Source organism: Peromyscus maniculatus, chromosome X (genome assembly GCF_049852395.1).
Source record: "Peromyscus maniculatus bairdii isolate BWxNUB_F1_BW_parent chromosome X, HU_Pman_BW_mat_3.1, whole genome shotgun sequence".
Taxonomy (NCBI): Eukaryota; Metazoa; Chordata; class Mammalia; order Rodentia; family Cricetidae; genus Peromyscus; species Peromyscus maniculatus.
Genome location: NC_134875.1, coordinates 90,104,548 through 90,115,654, shown reverse-complemented (window position 1 = coordinate 90,115,654; position 11,107 = coordinate 90,104,548).

The following is an 11,107-nucleotide window of genomic DNA, read 5'->3' as shown; positions in this document are numbered from 1 at the left end:
TTAGACGTAGAGTCCCTTTAGTATATGCCCAGGATTGGTAAAGCTAGATCTTGTAGTAGATTGATTTTCAGCTTTTTGAAAAACCTCCACACTGATTTCCATGGTGGCTGCACCAATTTGCACTCCCACAAGGAATGAATAATTGTTCCCTTTTCCCCACACTCTCACCAGTATGTCCTGTCATTTGTTTTTATTCATTTTTGCCATTCTGACTAGGGTAAGATAAAATTTCAAAGTGGTTTTAATTTGTGGGTGGGGTACATGGATCTCCCTGGAAGGGGAAATAGAATATATTTTATGGATGGACTGGGGATGTGGGGGTCTGGAGCAGGAGGATCAAATGGGGAGGGGAGGTGAGAGAGGGTTGAGAGGGGATTTCAGTAGGAGCATCTAGAATTGAAGGGCATTTGAGGTGTTATATGGAAACCTAGTGCAGTGGAAACTTCCTGAAACATATGAAGAGAACCCTAATGAAGTCTCCAAATAGTGGGGGAAATGGAGTCCCAACTGGTCACCTCTTATCACCAAAATGAAGCTTCCAGTACCATGTCTGGATTTTACCCAATGGAACTCTCCAAAAAAAAATCCAGGCTGTTGCCAAGACAATAAATTGCTCTCCACAAACTGACAGCAAAGCCCCATGGCTGAAGACAACACTCACACATGAACATAGAGTTTGAGCTAGTGCCTACATAGTACCTTTAACCTTACATTCTAGTGTCTTGGTACAGGAAAGTACCCTGCAGAAAAAGATAAGAGAAACATGAACACCAACCCAGACACAAATCTTTTATATATAATGCTCTCCTACCTGCAAAATATGTGAGGGAAATGGTGGCACAAAGCTTGTGGAAGTAACCAACCAATATCTGATTTGACTTAATGGAACCCATACCCAAAACTGCTTGATTAACCAAGAACCAGAGGCCAGATAGCCCCGAGACCTAGAGTAAAACCAAGTACTACTGGTCTTTTTACTCCTAATGATATTCTGCTATGCTCATTGATCAGTGTCATATTCAGTCATCATCAGAAAAGCTTCCTCCTGCAGCAGTTGGGAGCAAATACAGAGACCCACAGCCAGATGACAGAGAGAGAGAGAAAGAGAGAGAGAGAAAGACAGAGAGAGAGACAGAGAGAGAGACAGAGACAGAGAGAGACAGAGAGAGACAGAGAGACAGACAGAGACAGACAGAGAGACAGAGACAGAGACACAGAGAGAGACAGAGAGAGATCATGGAACACTCAGTTCTAAATGAGATGTCTCCATCAAATCCCTCCCCTGAGAGCTCCGGGAATCCTGAGGGAGAGGAGGTGGAAGAGAGTGGAAGAGCTGGAGGGGTTGAAGGCCACCAAGAGAACAAGGCCCTCTAAATCAACGTGATCAAAGCTCACATGGACTCACAGAGCCTGAGGCAGAATGCACAGGGCAGACATAGGTTTGTACCAGGCCCTCTGTGTATATATTATGGTTTTCAGTTCAGTGTTTTTATGGGACTCCCCAATGTGTGAACCAATGGGTCTCTGATTATTGTCATCTCTTGGGGCTCCTTTTCTTCTGTTTGTTTGCCTTTCCAACTTCAGTGTGATGGTTTTTGTTTTGTCTTATATTATTTTCCTATGTCCTGATGTTATCGCTTAGAAGTTTATCCTTTTCTCATAAGAGACACAAAGAGAGTGGATCTGGATGGGAGGAGAGGTGGGGAGGAACTGGAAGGAGTAGAGGGAGGGGAAGTTTTAATCATATGTTGTATGAAAAAAGACCCTATTTTCAATAAAAGGTGAAAAAAAGAAAACACAGGACTATTACCATGTTTTGCCAGTACTAATAATATTAGATAGTCAAAATACAATATGCATGTTATAAAAAAATGCTATGAATATAGCCTTCAATAAACTCAAGAGTGAGTCTCCCTTTCTTCCTGCACCACTGGATTATTTCTCTTCCCTTGGCTTGGCCCTCCAGAAAAAAGGAACACATTGTTATCTGCTCCAGTACTTCAGGGAAGCAAATACCTTGTGTATTTTCTCTTCTGATTTTTCTTGCTTATAGCATATTTTACTCTCCAACATTATTAAAAGTCCATTTACCTTCACCAGCTATTGCTGAAATGGAACATTCTACAACTTTTAGAATTTTTCATACAAAGCACACGTGTAAAAGAGCCTTTAAAATTAAATTATACTTTAATCTTACAGCAGACAATAACTTAATAGTTTAACAATGTGTGAATCAATTTATTATAAATGTAATTTTACTTAACTCACTTTTAATAAGTTGGTAAATGTATTTATGGTGCGGAGTCTCATATTGTTAAGAAAGGAAATAAAGTACCAAGATACAATATACAAAAAATAAAAACAATATTAAAAGGATACAATTATGAGATATTTATATAGTAAAATAAAAGTTTGTCCAAAATAGAAATAGACATCTGAGGACAAAACTAAAAGGTTAGTATAAGTTATAAAAATGTTATAATGGTTAAAACTTTAGACCAGATGATAGATGTATAACTAAGTTGATTGTATTAGAAGGTCATTAAAATTCTTAAGGTCAAAATCAAATTCTCTATATAAAACTAGTAACTATGTAACATCCATGGACAAACTGGCTTAGAGAATAACGATTTCATCTTTTATCCTTTTAGTGAATGAAGTATTTAAAATTTCATGTTTAGATATCTAAATGTTGTCGTATGAACTCTACATGTACACTGTAAAATGTTTACATACACAACAAACAAACAAACAAATAAATAAATAAGTGGATAAATAGATAAATAAATAAATTTAGAATTATTCCTGTTCTGTCTGAGGCTATATTTAAGAATATATATATATATATAATGCTGTGTGGTAGTGGCACACACATTTAATCCCCGCACTTGGGAGGCAGACGCAGGTGGATCTCTCTGAGTTTGAAGCCAGCCTGGTCTACAGAGCGAGTTCCAGGACAGGCACCAAAGCTACACAGAGAAACCCTGTCTCGAAAAATGAAAAAAAAAAAAAAAAAACCCAAAACTTATTTTAGTGAAAAAATATTTAAATCTTGGATATTTAAAAAACTTCACCTAGCCCCTGGTGGAGCTCCAGGAGTTCAATTGGCGAGAAAGAGGAGGGATTGTATGAGCGAGAAATGTTGAGACCAAGGTCAGAAAAAGCACAGGGACAAATAGCCAAACGAATGGAAACACATGAACTATGAACCAAAAGCTGAGGGGTCCCCAACTGGATCAGGCCCTCTGAATAGGTGAGATAGTTGATTGGCTTGATCTGTTTGGGAGGCATCCAGGCAGTAGGACAGGAAGTTGATTGGCTTGATCTGTTTGGGAGGCATCCAGGCAGTGGGACTGGGTCCTGTCCTCAGTGTATGAGTTGGCTGTTTGAAACCTGGGGCTTATGCAGGGACGCTTGGCTCAGCCTGGGAGGAGGGGACTGGACCTGCCTGGACTGAATCTACCAGGTTGAACTCAATCCTCAGCGGAGTCTTTGCCCTGGAGGAGATGGGAATGGGAGGTGGGCTGGGGGGAAGGCAGCGGGGGCGGAGAACAAGGGAATCCCTGGCTGATATGTAAAATTAAATTAAATTATACAAAAAAATTTTAATTTTCACCTGGCCTTTGATCTTCAATTCTCTGGACTGATGGTTTAATAAACAAATGGCATTAATTGTCCCAACTGACTAATGCATTTGGCTTCCTTTCCCAAAGACACTCCCATTAGTTCTTCTAAATCGAAGGCCCATTTTGTCTTGGAGATCCTATAAAGAATTAAGCAAAAACTTATATGAGCCATATCTACTGTAAGGAGACATATGCTATTATAAAGGACTTTCAAACCTGATAGCAAAAAATTCAAAGTCAGTAATAGTCTTTCCATAGTGAGCTACCAGGAGACAAAGAAAACTGTGATTTCATCAATTAAAGATAAATATTATGTCAAAAACTTCCTTCAGCCTGGAGGGAAAAGATACTATCAGGTACTTCTCACCGCCACCTATGCCGCAAAACTGTGAGAAAGAAACTCTTAGATTCTTACTTCTTACCTCAAATTTGTGCAACTTCTGAGGACATGTACATGTAGATTTCAGTAAATCCAGATGATACTTATTCATTTAGAGAAGAAATCAGAGGACACAAATGTATTAATGGATATTTTGGGTTTAAACCACCCAATTGAGCTCAGCTTCAGATAATCTGATAGGTCTTGGGATATTCTTTTTTACCGCTCAGGGTAGTCTTTTTTGCTATAAACATCATTCTATTAACCTTAATTATGTTAAGTTGTCTATGCTAGGTTAGATTTTAAAATTTTTATTTGTGTGCTTGTGTGTATGAGAGAGAAAGACAGACAGAGAGAGACAGAGAGAGAATGCAGTTTGTGTGGATGTCTGTGGAAGCTAGACTAGGGTGTTACTCTGGTATTGGAGTTACAGGTGGTTGTGAATCACCTGATATGGGTTTTGGGATCTGAACTTAGGTCCTCTGGAAGAACAGTAAGTACTCTTAAATGCTGAGCTATCTCTCTAGCCCCTCTAGGTTAGTTTTTCAAGGCTAGTTTTGACTTGGCACAAACATTATCACACAGTTCAGCTTACTTCTATGTATTATACTCATGCATCTGGTTACTTACAACCAGCATGTATGCATGTACAATCCCACTCGTGAGCGTTTGTGAGCATACACACACACACACACACACACACACACACACACACACACACCACTGCTAAATGCACAATTTCCTTATAGGGTAAAGCTAACATGTTGATATTTATATTGCTATAGACACCATATGCTTTGTTTTCAGGACACTGAAAAATCACACTGCAACTGATCTGTAGTCTTCCTTCTTGCTTGTTAGCTTTCATGGGGCCAAAAGATGCTATGCAGGTTGCTGAGGGAAAATAGTCATCACCAGTCCTACTCATTTGTGGGACTTAGTGTTATACTCCTGACATGCCAGGCAAGATGTATCTACTGATGCACAATTGCTTTATGATTTAAGATCTGTTCCACAGGATGTGATTCACATCTGTTAGTGCAAACCCGATCAAAAGTCTGTGTCTGGAGGGGCGGGGAGGAGGTTGTAAGGCCTAATGGAAATTGCACTGCCATTGTTTTGCTAAATGGACATGATATGCCTACCAACCCATCTTCCAAATGTTCATGTTTAGATTCATATTGCTGTCATCTTTGCTCAGAGTACCTTCTTTCTACAATATTTGGGTGGGAGTTACTGCAGAGACTTACAACTGGTCAAAATGCTAAGAGCAAGTGACTGTTAAATGCATGGATCTAAATGGGACATCCACATCACCTTCTCCAAGGCACACAGAATATGGTGGAAACAGGGCTGAAAGAATGTAAGATCTAGGGAAAGGGGTGGATTGTTGGGGAAACACTGTCCTCTGGCCATTATATGACCATTGTCTTCTTTAGGTATTGGTGGCTGTGATTACTCACAGGACATCTGTACAAGGTTTGACCCATTAATTTTTCATCATGGAGGTCGAATGGAGCTCATGAGGTACCAGCCCTCCCCTAATATTTTATAAGCTGCTAATAATTTCTAGAAGGTGAAGGATTAATAAGGCTTTGCCATCATTCCCTGGATATAGATAGATACATAGCTAGATAGACAGACAGATAGATGATAGATAGAGATAGATAGACAGACAGACAGATAGATAGATAGATGGCTGAGAGAGTGAAGACATTTTTTCAGTGTTGTAGCCACTACCAAGTTGCCAGTGATCCTATAATAACCCCTCAGCTATGTTCCTGTAAGTCACCCTAATTAAACTCATTGGTTCAGCAAGAAATGATAATGCTGACATTTAGTGTTGATTTCTGTGGTGTAAATTATAAGTGCGTGCACACACACACACACACACACACACACACACACGATAATCAGTATACTCATATGTGATGATATATTGTGTACCCTAATAAAGCTTTCCTGAGGATCAGAGGACAGACCCAGCCACTAGATTAGACATAGAGGTCAGCCAGTGGTGGCACACACCCTTAATCCTATCACCCAGGAGGCAGAAATCAGTCTAGATCTCTGTGAGTTCAAGGCCACATTGGAAACAGAGCCAGGCAGTGGTGGCACACACCTTTAATCCCAGTACTGGGAAGCACACACAGGAAGTGACAGCAGGGCAGAGAAAGGTACATAAGGCACGAGGAAACAGGAACTAAAGCAGTTCAGCTGAGACCCTTTTGGGTGAGGACTCAGAGGCTTTCAGTCTGAGGATTTGTGGAAACAGGATTGGCTGAGGAGTTGGCACGGTGAGGTTGGCTGTAGCTTGCTCTGCTTCTCTGAACTTTCAGCTTTCACCTTGATATCTGGCTCTGGGGTTTTTATTAAAAGACCATCTAAGATTCGAACAACACTCACAGGATGTGATTAAATGTGGAGATGGGAAGAGAAGTGTGTAATTAGCTTTTGAGAAAACCTCCAGTACAGGGCTGTTTATCTGTTTTTATCTGTATAGGATCTCAGACTTAGTATAAAAGCAATACATTCATTGTTTTGAAGATACAGCTTCCTCCTTGACAGTCAAAAGTGAAAGGATAAATCTAACGACATTTTTTATGGTACCTTCCTTTACAGTTTTCAAAACAGCCTTCATATCCATTTCACAGGAAAAAGACAGAGCAAATTATATATTACATATTATATATTATTACTTGATGGATGACGAGGCCAAGAACAAGACAAATGAGGGGAGTACCCAAAGTAACACATGGATATGACAAGATGAAAAGGCATGGCTCTGATCTAACCCTTAGGGGGACAGGTACATACTTCTCTGCCATTGAACTGGAGATTAGTGCCATATCAAACTTTGGAAAAGGCATTTTAACTTGAGTACAAACCAGGAGTTTGGAGAGGCTATGGACTGTTTCCACTGGCTTTCTACAATTTTTCTGAATACCAAGCCAAAAAAAAAAAAAAAAGGATGCTATATCTGGTCATCTCTCTTTTATATAGTCGACTATCCAAGTCAGAGACATCCTTTGCCTTGGTTTTGAGAATGAAAGAAAGACAGAATGATACAGAGACAGAGGCTAAGAGGAAGAGTGGAAGAAATATTAAAATACTAAAAGAAGAAATGCAAAAAAAAATGGGATTAGATTGGGACTATCATGACAGTAATGGCCACACCACAAAATTCTAAAACATCAACCCAATACAAATAAAAAATAAATTTTTCGGCCTGAGGAGATGGTTCAGTGGTTCAGAGAACTGGCTGCTCTTCCAGGGAACCTGGGTTCGATTCTCAGATCCACACAGTAGCTCACAACTGTTTACAACACCAGTTCAAGGATATTCAACACCCACTACTGGCCTCCTTGAATGCTAGGCATGTAAGTGGTGCACAGGCACACAGGCAGAATACCCATATGCATAAAGTAAAATAATTTAAAAATTAATTTCTAAACCCACCATGTCTATCAACTGGGCTCCCATAACGTTAGGTCTAATTGATGACAGGTTCAAAAGGGCCTTTATTGAACACAAAAATGGTCTCACTCTCACCTTGCATTTATGAGGTCTATTATAATTTTCTAAAGTTATTTCCATAGCCAGTATTTTCAAAACACTGTCTTTTGAGAATAATGAGGGTAGCATCCATTGGAGTTATTGTTGGCCTCATTTAGTAAGTGAAAAAAAAACACACTCAGAGCTTGAAGAGACCTGTCTATGTTCTCAAGGGCTTTTCTGTTACCCTACCTGCACAAGGCCCTCCTTTGGGCATTATTTTAATTTCCAGGTGAACAGAGTTCCTCTTCCGACTTATTTACCAGTAAGCACAGTCACAGAGGTGGAATTATAGATACCTTACAAATACTTACCTTTGCTTCTCAGCTACCTTCTGAGTGCTCGAGAAGGAACCCTTGAAGAATGTATCATGATAGGATCCTTGTTTGACTACTAGAGAGACATAGCTCCTGCTCAGCACCTACATCTCCTTCCCATGTACCTATTTTGTACCACTTTTCTACACCTGCCTCTTCCATGGGCACTGCACTTCTAATGCCCACTTCAAGTTCCTTACTTGGATCATGGTTTTAATTCTGATTATGCGGTTTAGACCACTTTTCAAGTGTAGTTCTCTTGATTCCAGTTGCCTCTAATTGTCACTAAAGGAAAAAGTTGTCACCAAGTCTTCATGAACTCTCCATTCCTACCTTCACTCAGGCCCCTACTGTTGGTGCCTGAGTGTTGGCATAACCTCCTCTCCTGGGACTAGCCACCAGCAGCCATTTGTAGAGTTCAATGTGGGGTCCACAGTCTTACTTCCTCAGATGCTGAGGCCAAGTTGATTAGATCTATCCTGCTAGAGAGTCTATATCTACAAAACTTCCAAAAGAAGACAGCCTATATATCAAGAATGGGAGCCACAATGATAACTAAGATTTGACCCCATCCGAGTAGTATGTGGGCTAGCCACTAGAAAGAGGAACTTTTTGTACATTGTTGCTAGTCCATATAACAAGATGCAAATAATTTCTCATATTTTATAGATTAGGACACCAAGGCTCACAGGTCTAATTAATTCAAGGTTATATCGTTGGTAGGTTTTAAAGTCATGTATAGGATCCAGGTTTATCAGATCCCCAAATTCATAATTCTACGTAGCCTTTTACATATTTTAATGAATAATGACAAAAGGGCTCAGTAAATTTGTCTCATGTTCATACTTAGTGCATTAAAATAAATAGAATTAACTATTTCTTGTTGTGATGGTCTTTAAAACTTATTAGTTTTCCTAAAAAAAAATGTCAGTTTTGAAATATAGAGACCCATAGCATTATACAAAGAGAGTGAGGCCTTGGAACACCCAGCTCTAAATGGGAATGTTTCCATCAAATCCCTCTCCTCCGAGCTCAGGGAACCCTGTGGTATAAGTGGTGGAAAAAGTGTAAGAGCCAGAGTGAATGGAGAACACCAAGAGAACAAGGTCCTCTAAATCAACTGAACAAAGCTCATAGGAACTCACAGAGACTGAAGCAGCATGCACAGGGCCTGCACAGGTCTGCACCAGGTCCTCTGCATGTATGTTATAGCTTTCACTTTAGTATTTTTATGGCATTCTTGAATGCGTGAACAAGTAGGTCTCTAATTTCTTGTGCCTTCTTTTGGGGCTCTTTTCCTTTTGTTGGTTTGCCTTGCCCTACTTTGTTGTGATGATATTTGTTTTTGTTTTATCTTACTATATTTTATTTTGTGTTTCATTGTTATCTCTTAGAAGCCTGTTCTTTTCTAATGAGAGACAGAAAGGGAGTGGATCTGGATGAGAGGGGAGGTGGGGAGGAACTGGGAGGAGTAGAGGAAAGGGAAACTGCATTCAGATTATATTGTATGAGAAAAGAATCTATGTTTAATAAAAGGGGGGGAAAGTCACTATCTTCAGGCTGTCTGCTTCTGTTCCTGCCTCCTTCCTGGATCTGGAGTTACCCTATAGTTACATGTCTTGTGTCCTTTTCTCTCCATACTTAACCTTTTCATTCACTGGTTCAATTGTAAATTACCATTTCCTCCATGTAGGCCACCATAAACAACCAGGTGGTATATTTTGTACTTTAGCCAACCTCTTGACATCAAATGCTTAGTTGGAATTGAGATTGGGAGACAATTGAATGATCTATAGCATTTCTTGGGAAGGTCCAGAAATCTACTTGGAGAAATATCTAAGTGCCAGAAATAGAGAGGGACAGCAGATGTGAATTCATGACCCTATAATTATTGCCATGAGCTTTCACCACATTTTTACTCTTATTCTAACACAAGGTAGATTTGGCGTGAAATCTAGTTGTTTGAGAGTGTCTACAACTAGACAACTGAATACATTTTGTAGACCAGAGTATCACCTTATATGAGGTGAATCAATGAAATTCAAATAAAGACATTGGCAATACTAAAGACAAAAGAGGTCAGGTTTGAAATGGTGTTAAGAACAGAACATCTAGGAACACACTGGCTCTAAACACCTCCTTTTGTGTTAGGTAGTCCCTGAGATACCATGCTCTCTTTGGGGACCTACACTGGAAGGAGATCACAATGCCCTAAGTGCATTCCAGATGAGGCAAGGCTGAGACCCAGAGCACATGAGGAAATGGAAAGAACTTGCCACACTCTCAATGTTTACATAGCCCTAAAATTCATGTGCTGAAACCTAGTCCTAAGTACAATACTATTAAAAGGAGGAGGTGTTAGAACATGACTAAGTCCTGAGTGTTCCATCCTCATGAATGCAATTACTCCCCTTTATAAGAGGCCCAGTAGAGATCACTTGCCTGTGCCCCATATGTGAGGACAGTTGAGAAGGTAACATCTGTCAGGAAGTGAGCCAGCCCCCAGTACACATCAAATTTGCTGGTGTTTTGACCTTGGATGACGTAGCCTTCAGAACTGTAAGAAATAAGCTTCAGTTGTTTAGAAATGAGTTGGTTAATGGTATCTTGTAATAGTAGCCCGAGAAGAACAAGACAAAGCTAAAGGAATAGTCTGAGAATACGCTGTTTCCATGTCAGTAAAGCCTTTAAAATGAACTACGAGTCCCTTTTAAATTCTCAAGCTCTAGAACTATATCTGTGATTTTACCTTCATCACTGTGCCTTCATACACTCTGCTTCAGCAACACTGGGTTAGTGTTTACTCCTAGAATATGTTATCTGCGCTTACCCTAGAGCTTTAGCTCATCTCTCAGGTGTGACCTGCTGAGTGAGTCTTCTCTGGCCATTTTACTTAAATCTGTGCTTACCATGTCTTATACTTGATTTTATTTTATTCCCTCCATTGTACTAGTGTATTCTATCTTTTGTTTATTGTTTCTTCTGACAAGAGCAGGGTTTTTGAGGGAATATTTTCTTTCTTTTTCATCACTGCATCCACAGTCTGGAACAACACCTGGCCCATCAGAGGCACTTTAGTATTTGTTGGAACAAAGAACAGCACTACCTTTGCCTTCAGAGCTTCAAAAGTTGTAAATACAGAAAAAGGGGTTGGTAGCAGAAGAATTATGTGGCCACCAGGGACTAAGGTAAGTCAATAAAGAAGAAAGTTTCTCCAGTAACCTGTGCCA